This window comes from Orcinus orca, chromosome 21 (assembly GCF_937001465.1).
Source record: "Orcinus orca chromosome 21, mOrcOrc1.1, whole genome shotgun sequence".
Taxonomy (NCBI): domain Eukaryota; kingdom Metazoa; phylum Chordata; class Mammalia; order Artiodactyla; family Delphinidae; genus Orcinus; species Orcinus orca.
The window spans coordinates 2,225,990-2,241,085 of NC_064579.1; the positions used below are offsets into that span (position 1 = coordinate 2,225,990).

At 39.9% G+C, this 15,096-nt stretch overlaps 1 long non-coding RNA gene across 1 annotated transcript; it reads left to right on the forward strand.

Moving 5' to 3' along the window:
* The first annotated feature begins 10,527 nt into the window (after nucleotides 1-10,527).
* On the forward strand, nucleotides 10,528-13,636 carry LOC117198487 (uncharacterized). Its single transcript, XR_004479685.2, has 2 exons — nucleotides 10,528-10,634; nucleotides 13,387-13,636. It is a non-coding gene; the product is annotated as an uncharacterized LOC117198487 (long non-coding RNA).
* The last annotated feature ends 1,460 nt before the right edge of the window (nucleotides 13,637-15,096 follow it).

Below are 15,096 nucleotides of genomic sequence, written 5' to 3' on the forward strand. Positions count from 1 at the left end.
AACAGCTTTTTGCTTTTCCTGGTGTCTCTGGTTACTTTCTTGGATCCAATGCTTTTATTATATTGGGTTAGCCAAAAAGTTCCTCCAGGTTTTCCGTAAGATGTTACGAGCTTTTGGCCAACCCAATACCTTCGTTTATATTTTCTGAGTGAGTCCTTCTATTTGGTCTAAAGAAATGGCTGCACCATCTTTCTCCCTGGGTCCTCCCCTCCAGGACCCCATACTCTGATCTGGACCTGATCGATTTCTGGGCCCACTACACGGCAACCATCAGTACTCCCCTGGCTCATAGGCACCGTAGCCTAGACCCTACTCCTCGTTTTACAAAAAAACTGGGTGGGAAGTAAATTTTCTTCAGCCTTGCCCATCTGAAAGGGCCATTATCCTGCCATCGCTCTGGTGGGACGAGTGTCTTATAAACCTCTTCCTTCCTGTTTGCTGTTCAGAGGCTTTTCAAATTTTTTAAATCTCTGGAGTTCTCAAACTTCACAGTGAGATTTCTAGGTATGGCTCTTTTTTCACTTATCCTTCTGGACATCCTGTAGTCTCTTTCCCTACAACCTCTGGAACTTACGACAGTTTTTCGGATAAACTCATTCCTTCTGTTTTCTTTGTTCTCTGCTTCTGGAAAACTTACTAGTTATAAGTCAGGCCTCCCAGATTAAGGCTCTATGCCTCTTAGTTTTTGGTTACGTTTTCTGTATGTTTGTCATTTTGGTTTACTTTCTGAGGGATTTCGGTTGAATTTCTAATTTCAAAAATCTTTCTCTTTTTCTTTCTAAGAGCTCTTTCTAATTTTCTGTTTCTTTTGCATGGATTCCTTTCCTTGTTTCATGAATATATTGTTTTACTCATATCTCTGTTGGTACTAATTGCAGTATTTAAAGTGTTATCTTCTGTTTCATTAATGAGTTCTATGTCTTCTAGGGACAGTTTTTCTTATTGTGTACTTGTTTTTTCTCTTCCACTTTGCAGGTCTGACTCAAATGTCTGATTAGCTTTGGGTATCTGCTTATATTTGGCAATGTGGAAATTCAAAGACTGACTGCGAGTACTGGGTACAGAGGTGGGAGTTTTCCTCTGGACACACTTTGCTTTAGACTTAGGCAGACAGGCGGGTGGAGGCCGTGCTCTGCAGAGAACCGGGAAGAGGGGAGTTTTACTTGGGTCACCATCAGTCTAGCCTCTTTAGTTCTCCCCGGAGAATTCTTCTGATGTTTTTAGAAAAGCTGTTTTTTCTTTGCTTGGGGTTTAAACGCCTGGCTATAAGGCATCATGCATAGAGAAATAGGGGAGAATTATGGGGGAGGAGTGATTGTCATGTGTAAGTCTCTAACCAGTCCCTGTGTTCACCCTCACTTCGTGCCCACCATGGGATCTGAAAGCTCTTCAGGGCTGTCTATAGGTCCACTGTCACCCCAGTGCCTGAAACGCAATCCCATAATCTGGGCTCCAGAGGGTCTGCTTCATCACTCAGCGCGATACACACTTTTTGTTTTACAGAAGTTTGTTAAACTCCCTTGTTTGTTGATGACATGCCTTCCTAGCCTCTTTATTGTTGAAGTTTTCAAGATATTATTTATTAGCATCTTAATGCAGTTTATAATTTTATGTACTCAGTCTACCATCTGAGACTGAAAACCTTCCATTTCCTTTAGTAATCAAGAAACAATTCCATTGTTAATACTACTCAGCCATAAAAAAGAACAAAATAACGCCACTTGCAGCAACATGGATGCAACTAGAGATTATCACACTAAGAGAAGTAAGTCAGAAAGAGAAGGACAAATATCATATGATATCGCTTGTATGTGGAATCTAAAATATGACACAAATGAACCTATCTATGAAACAGAAACGGAATCACAGACATAGAGAACAGACTGGTGGTTGCCAAGGGGGAGGGGGCTGGGGGAGGGATGGAGGGGGAGGTTGGGCTTAGCAGATGTAATCTATAATAGAGAGAATGGATAAAAAACAAGGTCCGACTGTATAGCACAGAGAGCTATATTCAATGCTCTATGATAAACCATAATGGAAAAGAATATTAAAAAAAGAATGTAGACATGTGTGTAACTGAATCACTTTGCTGTACAGCAGTAATTACACAACATTGTAAATCAACTATACTTCTATAAAAAAAAAAAAAAGAAAAAGAATTCCATTGTTGCTTCTCAGGAAGAAGTGGGAAGGATATTCTGAATTGCAGGCAATTTCAATGGCTAGAATGACTGCATGGAGGAAATTCATGGAAGATGAGAATGTTTCTCTTCTCCTGGTCCACAAGCAGCCCTGTAGGAGAGCAGGGCAGGCAGAACTACTGCCTTTCCACATGCCACTTTAGACATACTGGGTTTCTTTTCTCCCATACCTTTGTGGGACTGAATTTGGTACTAATATGTGTCTTAACGAATGCTTTTTATGTACCGTGTGTAAGACGCACATCATTTTATTTAATCTTAGCCACCTTACAAATTATATATTATTATCTTTATTTTATAGTTGACTAAAGGGATACTCAGTGAGATTACCTATTATATCCAGGTTGACACAGCTAATAAGAGGTAGACTTAGAATTTCAGCCAGTACTGGTTCCCATACCTGCCCACTCTCCACTGTAGCAGGGAAAGCATATCGATGTGTAACAACTCATCTCCCCTTTCCCTCCACTTCCCCTCCCTACTCCTAAAGTCTGAGGCAGTGTAGTATAGTGCAAAGTCCTGACTCAGGAGCCAAAAAAGTTGGATTTGGGTTCTTGCCTCTGCCACCTTTGAAGAGATGTTACCTTAGGTCAATCCCTAGACTTTCCTGACCCTTACTTTCCTCATCTGTATAGAAAAATATAATAAAATCTGCTCTGTCACCACCACCGGATGCAGAAGGATCACACAAGAACCTGTATATTAAAAGGCTCTGCAGTAATCATAGCAACAGCTCACACCTGTATAGTCCTTTATAATTTGCAAAATGCAACAATATTGTGAAATAATCCCTACCTGTTTCACAGAGGAAAACTGTGGCTGAGAGCATTTGGGTATCATACAGCTCATACTCTGCAGAATCAGAACTGAAACCCAGGTTTTATTACTCCAGATTCTATTATTTTCCCACACTCTAATGCTGCCACCTTATTTGCAAGAAGATTCTTTAATTATTGGGCAATTAACAACAGAATTTCTTCACAGAGCTCAGTCATTTCAAATTCTATTCTTTCTATTCTTAATTTTATTTATATACTACTTTTCAGGAGCTCGCCTATTGCATTAAGTAGATAAAAATAAGTAAATCATGTCAATTATTTATTATTGATTTATTACTTTAATATAGCAAATCATACCACAAAGGCCAAAAAATATGAAGCAATTCTTTTTTTTTTAATAAATTTATTTATTTATTTTTGGCTGTGTTGGGTCTTTGTTGCTCTGAGTGGGCTTTCTCTAGTTGCGGTGAGAGGGGGCTACTCTTTGTTGTGGTGTGCAGGCTTCTCATTGCGGTGGTTTCTCTTGTGCACAGGCTCTAGGTGCACAGGCATCAGTAGTTGTGGCACACGGGCTCAGTAGTTGTGGCTCGCAGGCTCTAGAGTGCAGGCTTAGTAGTTGTGGTGAGCGGGCTTAGTTGCTCCGCAGCATGTGGGATCTTCCCGGACCGGGGTCTGAACCCGTGTCCCCTGCATTGGCAGGAAGATTCTTTACCACTGCGCCAGCAGGGAAACCCTGAAGCAATTCTTTAAAGGTGTTTAAGTTAAAACCAATAAGGAAATTGGGCCTGACATATCATAATCCCTGGTGCCACTGAATATCATTTCTAGTAGTTGGATGATATTTTCAATAAAATGAAGAGCTTGCCTGCATCCTAAGTATTTACTTTTTAAAAAAACATTCCAGCAGGTAACATAATGTTTACATGGCTCTTTGGCCTTAGAATACATCACTGCAGAAGGGGCATAAATCCTCCAACCAGCTCTCTGTGCAGTCCTGTTGCAGAAGACCACACAGACATTCTACCCAGAGGGCCCACTGGTCTAGATCGTGTCCAGGCCTCAATGCAGTCTCCTTGTGGATTAATGAGGAAAACAGCCAGCAAGCCTAGGACACAGGGTACAAAAGGAAAGACAGCAGATTGGGGCTGAGAGAAAGCAGGGAGAGAGGCAGAGGGAGAAAGCAAAGTCAGAAAACTAGACGCAAAGAAGAAAAAAGACTTTGTGTATCCTCGACATTGGCATTGCCCTGAGATGGTTAGGTGCACAGAAAGAGAAAAGGGTGCTAATTAATATTCAGGTGGCAGAAGCCAAAATGGACAGTTTCTAAGAGTAGAGGCAATTAACTGTCTGCAGACACAAAAAAGAAGCTAACCAGCCCTTCCTGACCGCCTACAGGTTGCACTGGTGAGTGGCATGGACTCTGTAGGTCTCATCACTGAAGAGAACCTGCTGGTGGCCAGGCCTGACTTTCCCACATGCCCTGGGGCCTGGGCTGCTTCGCCCACTGGCTGAGGTCACAGTGACATCAGTGATGAGCTGGCCCACTCAGCTCATTTCCCAAGAGGAACTAGGTTCAGCGCCAAGGTTTACGATTCCACTGCACCTCTATATAAAACAAATCCCACATTCATCTACCTTAAAAATCAGAATTTAGTTTGGAAAAATAGTAGATTAAGGAGGTACAACCTCATTGTAAAAAATGGTAAAAAATGTAAAACATATTTTGAAAAAAATTCACAATCCCATAAATTCAGAGTAGTTACATTCTTTAAAGAGTAATTTATGTATAACTAGGTTCTAAATTTTCATAATAGACTTATAAAAAGTAACTGTCTGAAACTGCCCCAAGGCTGCCAAGACCTCACCTTCCAGACAGGATTGGAGGATAATGACTGTTCTTAAAGCTCTATGTACTTTTTTTTGAAGTAATGCTTTTAATTTAGACTACAGAATTCTAAACAATATTCTGTACAATTAAAAAAATCATAGGGCTTCCCTGGTGGCGCAGTGGTTGAGAGTCCGCCTGCCGATGCAGGGGACGCGGGTTCGTGCCCCGGTCCGGGAAGATCCCACATGCCGCGGAGCGGCTGGGCCCGTGAGCCACGGCCGCTGAGCCTGCGTGTCCGGAGCCTGTGCTCCGCAACGGGAGAGGCCGCAAGAGTGAGAGGCCCGCGTTCCGCAAAAAAAAAAAAAAAAAAAAAATTTAGAAGAAATCATAAACAAGCTGTTGCATGGGAAAAGAGAAACCTAAGAATGTTAAATATGACACGCTCGATTCCAGATTCACTCCTGATTTTTAGTAAATGTACTCTGCATTCTTATGTAGTACTATTTCGCATTCTGCTTTACTCACTGTGTCATTTTACGTATCCATGCCCCTAACTCATTTTCTAAGCTGCCATTCCCCCACCCCACTCCGTTTTTAACTTCACACTCCATCAGGTTTGTCTGGCCATGTCCCTGGACTGCTTAGAATCTTCTCTTGGTTCTCCATTGTCTTTAAAATCAAAGCCAAACTCACAGAACACCTTCTGAGCTGGCTCTCTGCTTTGTCCCCCTCCCCCTGCACTGGATGCAGAGTATTAATGCAGACTTGACAAGCACTGCTAGGTTCTCTCCAGGATGGATACCCCGATTAGTACTCCCACGCCAGAGCTGACAGCCCACAGCCCCTGCCCACACCTGGCACTATCCATTTTGCTGATTTTGCTGGTCTAACTGGTATAAAATGTTTAGGGATGAGTGATGCTTAATGCTTATGGTTTCCTCCTCTGGTCATTGCTTGCTTACAAACGTTACCATCTTCACTTGGAGCACCCATCATTTTCTCCCTGAGTTGCCTTAGATCCTTTCGGTTTTAGATATTTCAAAAATCTTCTCAAGGGATTAATCTCCAAAATATATAAACAGCTCATGCAGCTCAATATCAAAAACACAAACAACCCAATCAAAAAATGGGCAGAAGAACTAAATAGATGTTTATGCAAAGAAGACATACAGATGGCCAACAAACACATGAAAAAATGCTCAACATCACTATTTATTAGAGAGATGCAAATCAAAACCACAATGAGGTATCACCTCACACCGGTCAGAATGGCCATCATCAAAAAGTCTACAAATAAATGCTGGAGAGGATGTGGAGAAAAGGGAACCCACACTGTTGGTGGGAATGTAAATCAATACAGCCACTATGGAGAACAGTATGGAGGTTCCTTAGAAGACTAAAAATAGAACTACCATGTGACCCAAAAATCCCACTCCTGGGCATATACCCAGAGAAAACCATAATTCAAAAAGATACAAGCACCCCAATGTTCATTGCAGCACTATTTACAATAACCAGGACATGGAAGCAACCTAAATGTCCATTGACAGATGAATGGATAAAGAAGATGTGGTACATATATACAATGGAATATTACTCAGCCATATAAAAGAATGAAGTTGTGCCATTTGCAGACACATAGATGACCTAGAGACTGTTATACAGAGTGAAGTGTAAGTCAGAAAGAGAAAAACAAATATATTATGCATATATGTGGAATCTAGGAAAATGGTATAGATGAACTTATTTGCAAAGTAGAAATAGAGAACAAACGTATGGATACCAAGTGGGGGAAGGGGGGGTGGGATGGACTGGGAGATTGGGATTGACATATATACACTACTATGTATAAAATAGATAACTAATGAGAATAGACTGTATAGCACAGGGAACGCTACTCAATGCTCTGTGGTGACTTAAATGGGAAGGAAATCCAAGGAAGAGGGGATATACGTATACGTGTGGCTGATTCACTTTGCTGTACAGCAGAAACTAACATTGTAAAGCAAGTATACTCCAATTTTTTAAAAAAAAATCTCCTCTTGGACCCGAAAAGACTTAATCCATAGTGTCCTTCACTGAAGAGATATTCCCAATTTTGATGAAAGTAAATTAACATATCTTTTGCTGGAGTCTGTTGTGCGTTTTAATACTCATTCTTCAAGATTATTCTACTATAATCTGCTCCATGAAATTAGTCATCACCTCCTCTAGGAGCTTGAAAGACGTTATTTATACTTCCTTTATTTTATCTGCTTTAAGGAATTTCTTGTGATGTTCTGTTTTGCTTTCTGAAGTCTGACCTCCTCAAGGGTAAGGACTGAGTATTGTTCATCTCTGAATCCCCAGTGCATTCTGACTCATGGTAGTTCCATGTTGGTGGAATGAATAAATGACTCATGGTAGTGGCCGTGTCGTTATCTATGTGGAATTCCAGTAAGTCATTTCCTCTCGCCCCTACAATGCATTAGCAGAGAACCTTCCGCTCCCATGGTCTCTTTTGTCCACAGTTACTTGGAACTGGAACTCAGACAGAGCGAGTAAAAGACAGCATCAGATGCTGGCCCCGAGAGATCTCGAAGAGGGGCAGCCCTTCGGGGCATGTGTGCTGCTCTTCAAGGAGGGGAGGTTGTCTGCAGGGAGAAGAGAGCGAAAGTCCAAGGGGCCAAGGGAGGGAGATCAGGTTTTCCTTATTTTTTGCCAGGTTTTCTGCTTCTGATCCCTCATGAAGCTTTGGTCATAAGGTACCTCTCTATCCCTTTACTTCGAGAAAGCTCCAGTAAGTATCTCAAAGATACCTAGTCACATGTTTTCTACTTAGTAACAGAATAATTGCAACTTTCACATTTTTATTAGAGGTAATAGTAACTTACTCAATATTATGGCTAAGACATCTTTTTTATTTCAATATCTTTATTGGAGTATAATTGCTTTACAATGGTTAGTTTCTGCCGTATAACAAAGTGAATCAGCTATACGTATACATATATCCCCATATCTCCTCCCTCTTGCGTCTCTCTCCCATCGTCCCTATCCACCCGAAGTGAGAGAGTGGTAAGGCATCTTTTTATTCTTTTAATAGCCATACAAAAGTGAACTCACATTCAACTTGTCTTCCACTGATCTCTTTTTAACTGGTTACACTTTTTGGTCTTTAGTTGGGCACACCATGCTTATTGCATCCAAAATTTTTCACATGAAAGTGGAAAACTCAGATAGCAATTTGGTGTGTTGGTGGAAGGACCCAGTAAAAAGGTAGGAATCAATATCACTCATTTATTTGTGTGTTAATTCTATTTTATATGTTTTTAAAACATAATTAAACCTGAATCAGTCTTCTATGAGTTCACGTTTGTAGTAGTTCATACAGTAACTAGGTTGAGTGATTTTTTTTTTTGGCCACGACTTGTGGCTTGTGGGGTCTTAGTTCCCCAACCAGGGGTTGAACCCGCACCCTCAGAAGTGAAGGCGCAGAGTCTTAACCATTGGACCGCCAGGGATTTCCCAGGCTGAGTGAATTAAAAAAATTTTTTTTAATTGAAATATAGTTGATTTACAATGTTTCTTGGTTTTTGTTTTTTTATAAATGTATTTATTTTAGTTTATTCATTTTTGGCTGCATTGGGTCTTCGTTGCTGCGCGGGCTTTCTGTAGTCGCGGCGAGTGGGGGCTACTCTTTGTTGCGGTGCGCGGTATCTCACTGCAGTGGCTGTTACTCCTTGTTGCGGAGCACAGGATTTAGGCACACGGGCTTCAGTAGCTGTGGCTCACAGGCTCTAGAGCACAGGCTCAGTAGCTGTGGCACATGGGCTTAGTTGCTCCGCGGCATGTGGGATCTTCCCGGACCAGGGATTGAACCCGTGTCCCCCTGCACTGGCAGACAGATTCTTAATCACTGCATCACCAGGGAAGCCCCATTTACAATGTTTTGTTAGTTTCAGGTGTACAGCAAAGTGATATATATGTATATGTGTATATTCTCTTCCATTATAGGTTATTACAAGGTATTGAATTTAGTTCCCTGTGCTATACAGTCAGTCCTTGTTCTCTATCTATTTTATATATAGTAGTGTGTATATGTTAATCCCCAACTCCTAATTTAGCTCTCCCCCCCGCCCCCTTTGGTGACATAAGATTGTTTTCTATGTCTTTGAGTCTGTTTCTGTTTTGTAAATACATTCATTTGGATCATCTTTTTAGATTCCACAAATAAGTGATATCATATGATACTTGTCTTTCTCTGTCACTTGTCTTTATACTTCTCTTAGTATGATCATCTCTAGGTCCACTGATGTTGCTAAAAATGGCATTTTTTCATTCTTTTTTATGGCTGAGTAATATTCCATTGGGGGGAATGAAAAAATATATATATACACATATACATATATATATCTTCTTTATTCCTCTGTTGATGGACACTTAGGTTGCTTACATGTCTTGGCTATTGTACTGAGTGAATTTTTTATTTAAAAAAATGTTATTGTGTAATACAACACAGACACCAAAACCCACACTAAACAAATGTATAGCTTAATTAGTAATGATAAGGCAGATACACCCTTGTTATTACCACTCAGGTCAAGAAATAGAAACTTGCTCCCCCCACCCCATGTGCCCATCACAGTCACAACTCCCTTCAGGTTAAGTTTTAATTATACAAATGACAAAAGGATTAGGTAAGCAATTATGCAAATAATTTTGCAAAGAGAATGTTTACATATATCATATTAATTTTCAGCACTTAATTTAAAAATCTTACTTGCAGTAAAAAAATTTATCATAATATTGGAATAATCACTACTCTATATAGTTTATTGTGTGGTCTCTCTCCCTCTCTAGATAGGTAGGCAGATAGATAGATGGATAGATATGTATATAGCTTTAATATATTATCTTAGACCGAAGGACAGACATATATTTTGTTTTAATATCTTATCCTCACTACACCCCTTCCAGGGGTTTATTTAACAAACAATGAAGCTAAAGATCAAAGATAAAGAAATTTGCTCAAGGAATAAAGGTAGAATTGAAATCAAGCAGATCTAACCCCCTTTCCATGATATCCTGCTATGATAATTCTAAGTGGTTCTTATTTGTTCATTAAACAGGTTTGCCATAATCTATGCATGTTCTGTTACTGTATGTTACTGAAAGTAAGAAACTCCATTATTTTAAAAATTATATCATACAAATATTTCACTCCTGAGAATGGTCTTTTTTCTTGATTCATCCTAGCAACGCTTTACTTTATTTTTAGCATAAAATAAATAGGCTGGCTCAAAGCGAGCATACAACAATTCTTACGGAACACATATTGTTGGACTCGATGCTGAGCAGTTAACATTGGGAATTTCATTTAACCCTGAAAATAGTTCTTTGAGGTGGGAGTTATTATCCCCATGTTATAGGTAAGGACACAGAGCGAAGCCAGTAGAAAAAGAGCTGGGATGGAAATCAGGTCTTTCTCGGGCCACAGCTCTCGCTGCTAGCCCCTCGGATGCACATCCGCCACACACACCTACTGACTTTGTGTTCACTGGGTCACTGGTGGTACCTGCACTGTAGGAGTCTTCTTCTTTTTTTAACTTGCATATTCTTGAGTAACTGAACTGAAACTGTAGCAGAAAGAGATACTAGAAAGAAGCAAATGAACCAACCCCACATCCTATATGTGCCCCTAAGCCTATGTCTCTTGGTTGTTTTCCTGATTTACAGCATGTCAGGACAAGTGCTTTGGAGGAAAAGCAAGACTTCATCCAGTCGTCAGTAGAAAACCTTGGTGGCTGCAGTTTCTGTGACTTACAAAAAGGATACACAGGAGAAGAGGTAGGGAAAGCTTTGTGTCATACTTATTAATTATTGTGGACATTTTAAAAAATATCAAAGAGTGTTATGACAGAGTGGCAATGAAAGAATAACTTTTTCAATATGAACTAGAGTTATTTTGAATTTAGTTTATGCAGCAGCTTATGTAAACCTGCCTGTCACTGTGAAAGCCCTTGTCTTCTTTTGTTTTCAAAGTCATAACTTAAATGACAAACAAATATGTTAAGTGGCTTTTGTGAACTGGCTACAAGCTTTGCATGCCCGGACTTGTCTGGTACAAAGTGTACAAAACAGACGTGTGATTTATAAACTATGGGGTAATCAAATGAATACAAAGAAAAGGAAAGAATCCTCTATATTTGAGTATTTGGGAATGATACTCTAAAAATACTGTAAGGAAAACTTGCTGCAATTTGCTTGACTTTTCTTTGATCTCCAACGGAGTTGAATAAGGTTGATAAATTAGGTGTGCTAATTTATTCCCCAGCAGTAACATCTGCATTATTTTCTACTGGAAACAATGCTTGAACCTCCAAACCATTCTGTTTCTATGAGAATCATAAGAAGCACAGAGTGACAAGGATCTCAAGAGACAACATAATTCTGGGGGGTTTTTTTGGTTTTTTTTTTTTTTGCGGTACGCGGGCCTCTCACTGTTCTGGCCTCTCCCGTTGCGGAGCACAGGCCCCCGACACGCTGGCTCAGCGGCCATGGCTCACGGGCCTAGACGCTCCGCGGCATGTGGGATCTTCCTGGACCGGGGCACGAACCCATGTCCCCTGCATCAGCAGGCGGACTCTCAACCACTGCGCCACCAGGGAAGCCCTGGTTTTTAACATTGGGCCTCTCCCCTGATTTCTCTGTGCCCATATTTCCATCTGGAAAAAATGAAGATATTTTCATTACTTGAAGGACGGAAACAGAGACCAAAGGGTTTTAGATGTCGTGAGATACCTAGCTGCGTGTTCACACGTGGTAGTTTTGTTTGATGCTTGATTCCTGGACTTTATACATTTTCATGAGCTGGCTGCTTTTCCTGGGACTGCAGAGAAAGCTGATGAATACACGCTGTAGTGGCCACAGGAGGCTTTAGGGACTCCATCCTTGTCTGATTCTGCTCTTTCAAGCTCTTAAATATAGACATTGATTACACAGTAAAAAAATATTTAACATCACCAAGGATCATTCCATTGCCTTCCCAGGGGATCAGGTGGTATATCATTTAGGATGTAAACATCCCTGGGCTAAAGGCAGTCTTATGTCCATTTAACAGGTGAACAAATTGAGGCCTGGTGAAGTTAGTGAGCTACGCTCAAATTCAAATACATACCACACAGACAGAAATAGGCTGGAACTCAGGTTTCAAATCCTGTGTTCTATTAACTAAACCATTACCTAGTTCATTTTGTATCTCTGTTGGTGCTTTCAAAATTGTCCTGAAACATACAGAAATGAAGAATTGTCTTTGATTGTATTAAATGTGCCTTGATACAAACTAAATCAAAATCAAATTATATTTTAAATTCTTAGGAGAAAGGGCTTCCCTGGTGGCGCAGTGGTTAAGAGTCCGCCTGCCGATGCAGGGGACACGGGTTCGTGCCCCGGTCCGGGAAGATCCCACATGCCACAGAGTGGCTAGGACCGTGAGCCATGGCCACTGAGCCTGCGCGTCCGGAGACTGTGCTCCGCAATGGGAGAGGCCACAACAGTGACAGGCCCGCGTACCGCAAAAAAAAAAAAAAAAAATTCTTAGGAGAAAGATGAACTAGATCCTTCTGATTGGCCAAAAATCACAAGTTATAATAGAGTTCAAAAGGAAATGGATTGTTTGGACCACGAAGTGGCTTCCCTCTATTCAGAACTGTTTCAAGCTAAATTTACCCTCAAATAGCTTGAAAAAGCAAACGTCAAGCGTCAGTCAAAGCTGTCAGCTAGCAGAACAGTAAGTGTATGGTTAATACATTCAGCTCAAAGTTCTCCACAACAGTAATTAAGGACTAGTGTTTTTAAAAATCGTGTAACTCTTTTGAAGCATACTTGATTTGCCGGCGTCTTTTTTCCTTTTAATAAACAAACAAAGCATATATTCCACATATAAGTGACATCATATATTTGTCTTAGCCTGACTTACTTCACTTAGTATGATAATCTCTAGATCCATTAGATTTTACTTAAGAATTATAAATTGTGGGAGATGGTGACTTAAGTAAATTCAAAATGTGATGCTGTGGTAATCTACTAAACCTGAATGTAACAACAGAGAAATTAATTTGTAAAAACCTGCACCTGACTACTCTTTCAAAAGATGGAATTGGTCCACTAAAGATTGTCTGAAAGCAACTGGCGCATCTGTAGATTACCTGCAATCCCTTCACAGCCCCAGGCCAGCTTTGTTCCCTTTGGAATTCAAAGAGCTTTGCATTTGCTGGTCTTTATCCTTAGGGTGAAAGAGTTTAAGAAATCACAAACCAATTAAAATACTGGTGTAGCAAAACGAATTTGGAAAGGCAAATGTGTAACCACACACACAAAAAAGTTTAATGTTTTGGGATTGTTTGCTTCTTTTGACTTTCCATGCGACCATTTTCATTGGTATGATGAAATGAGATTTAACTACCAATGTTTTCTGAAGAATAATTATATATATATTTAAAATTGTAACACCTTAAAAATATATAGTATACTTACTGTGCTCTGGGATATTTTAAGGAAAATAAATCCATCCTTTTTTTTTTTTTTTTGCTTTTGGGAGGGTATTAACATGATACAGCTCACATGGTGGAGAAGTGAGGTCTCCTGCCATCAGCATGTGAGGGAGCCATCTTGGAAGCAGCCCTTCCAGCCTTCGGCTGAAGGTGACCCCACCTGAAGGCTGACATACTCACTGCTACCTCGAGAGACCCTGAGCCACCCAGAGACCCTGTTCTCAAATTCTTCAACCGTGAGAAAATAAATGTTTGTTATTGTAAGGCACTAAAAAAATAAAATAAAATAAACTACTATATGTTGTTGGAGTTTAATCACTGTCACAAAGTATACAGGACTTCTAGCAAGGGCTGCAAGGATGGTAGAAACACTATTACTCTCTTGCACTGGGAAAAACTAGAAAACTATTAAGACAGCTTTATTCCGTAGGCATGGCTGCCTTCTTGGATGATTTAATTAAGTGATTATTTGTTAAACACCTAGAATTTTTTAAGTATCCACTGTAGTGGATAAAGAAAAAACTTGACAGCAAGCTATATGTTTGTCAGAAACTGCCTTTTTATATACCTGCCTTCGTACCTCTCTCTGTTTGCCCCTGGAGACATTTCTTCCCATTTAATCTTTACATTTCTCAGTATTGCAGTTCAGGACTGGAAGAGTCAATCCCGTTGTTCTCTTTTCCTCATTTGTAAAATGGTAACCAAAAGCTCACATCTCTTCCTACCTCACTGGGATGAGACAGAGCTGACTGTTTTAACAGATACAAAACTGTAGAATCACTCTCTTTATTTAGGGATTCCAATGCATTTAATCATTTTGGTGGGGAAGAGGTGACATTCTCATTGCTAGAGTTTGAACTAAGATGATGGAGAAGGGCAGAATTGGATGTGGTAGCCAAATGAATAGGTGGAGTTTAGTTAATTGCTTACATAATTGCTTACGTAAAGGCTCTCTTATGCCTAAAAATTAAACTTCTCTGTAATGTCTGAAAACTTCACTCCTTTCCAGCTGAAGGCTCTCTCTGTTAAAATGCAGAACAAACACCCTGTTTTAACAGTCATTTATACTTTCGTGGAAGTGTGTTTTAGATTCTTTCTTGGAATAGATTTTGATAGACAGAAGGATATTGGAAACTGTGTGAACAAGTAAAGAAGAAAGAAGTATAATGTTGTCCAAGACACCTTCAGACATACTGCCTGTTTTTCAGTTTTGCCAATGATTGGTGTGATACAAAAAATAGATTCTGGTTGACTAAGAAATTGACTGACAAATACTTTTTCTATAACTTAAAAAAGGAATTTCAAGCTTATAGAAGGTTAAAATAGTACAAAAAGTCCTATATACTCTTTATTCCCACTTGATAAGTGCCCCTACTTGCTCATCATTGTCTTTCCCCAACTGGTCATTCATTGTGCCTAGACTTTGCTTAGATTTGAGTTTCCAGCTGCTATCACTTCTCTTTTTTTTTTTCCCCCAAAGAACTTCCTTTAGTATTTCTTTTACAGAAGACCTGCTGATGATAGAGCCTTTCAATTATCATTTACCTGAAAGTATTTCATTTATCTAAACATATTTGTAACAGCTACTTTGAAGTCCTTGTCTGATAATTCAACATCTGGGTCATCTTGGAGTCGGTTTACATTGACTGTTCTTTCTCTTGATGGACCACGTTGTCCCATTTCTTCTCTTGACTGTGGATCACATTTTCCTGCTCTTCTCATTCCTGTAATTTTTGATTGTATGTTGGGCATTGTGG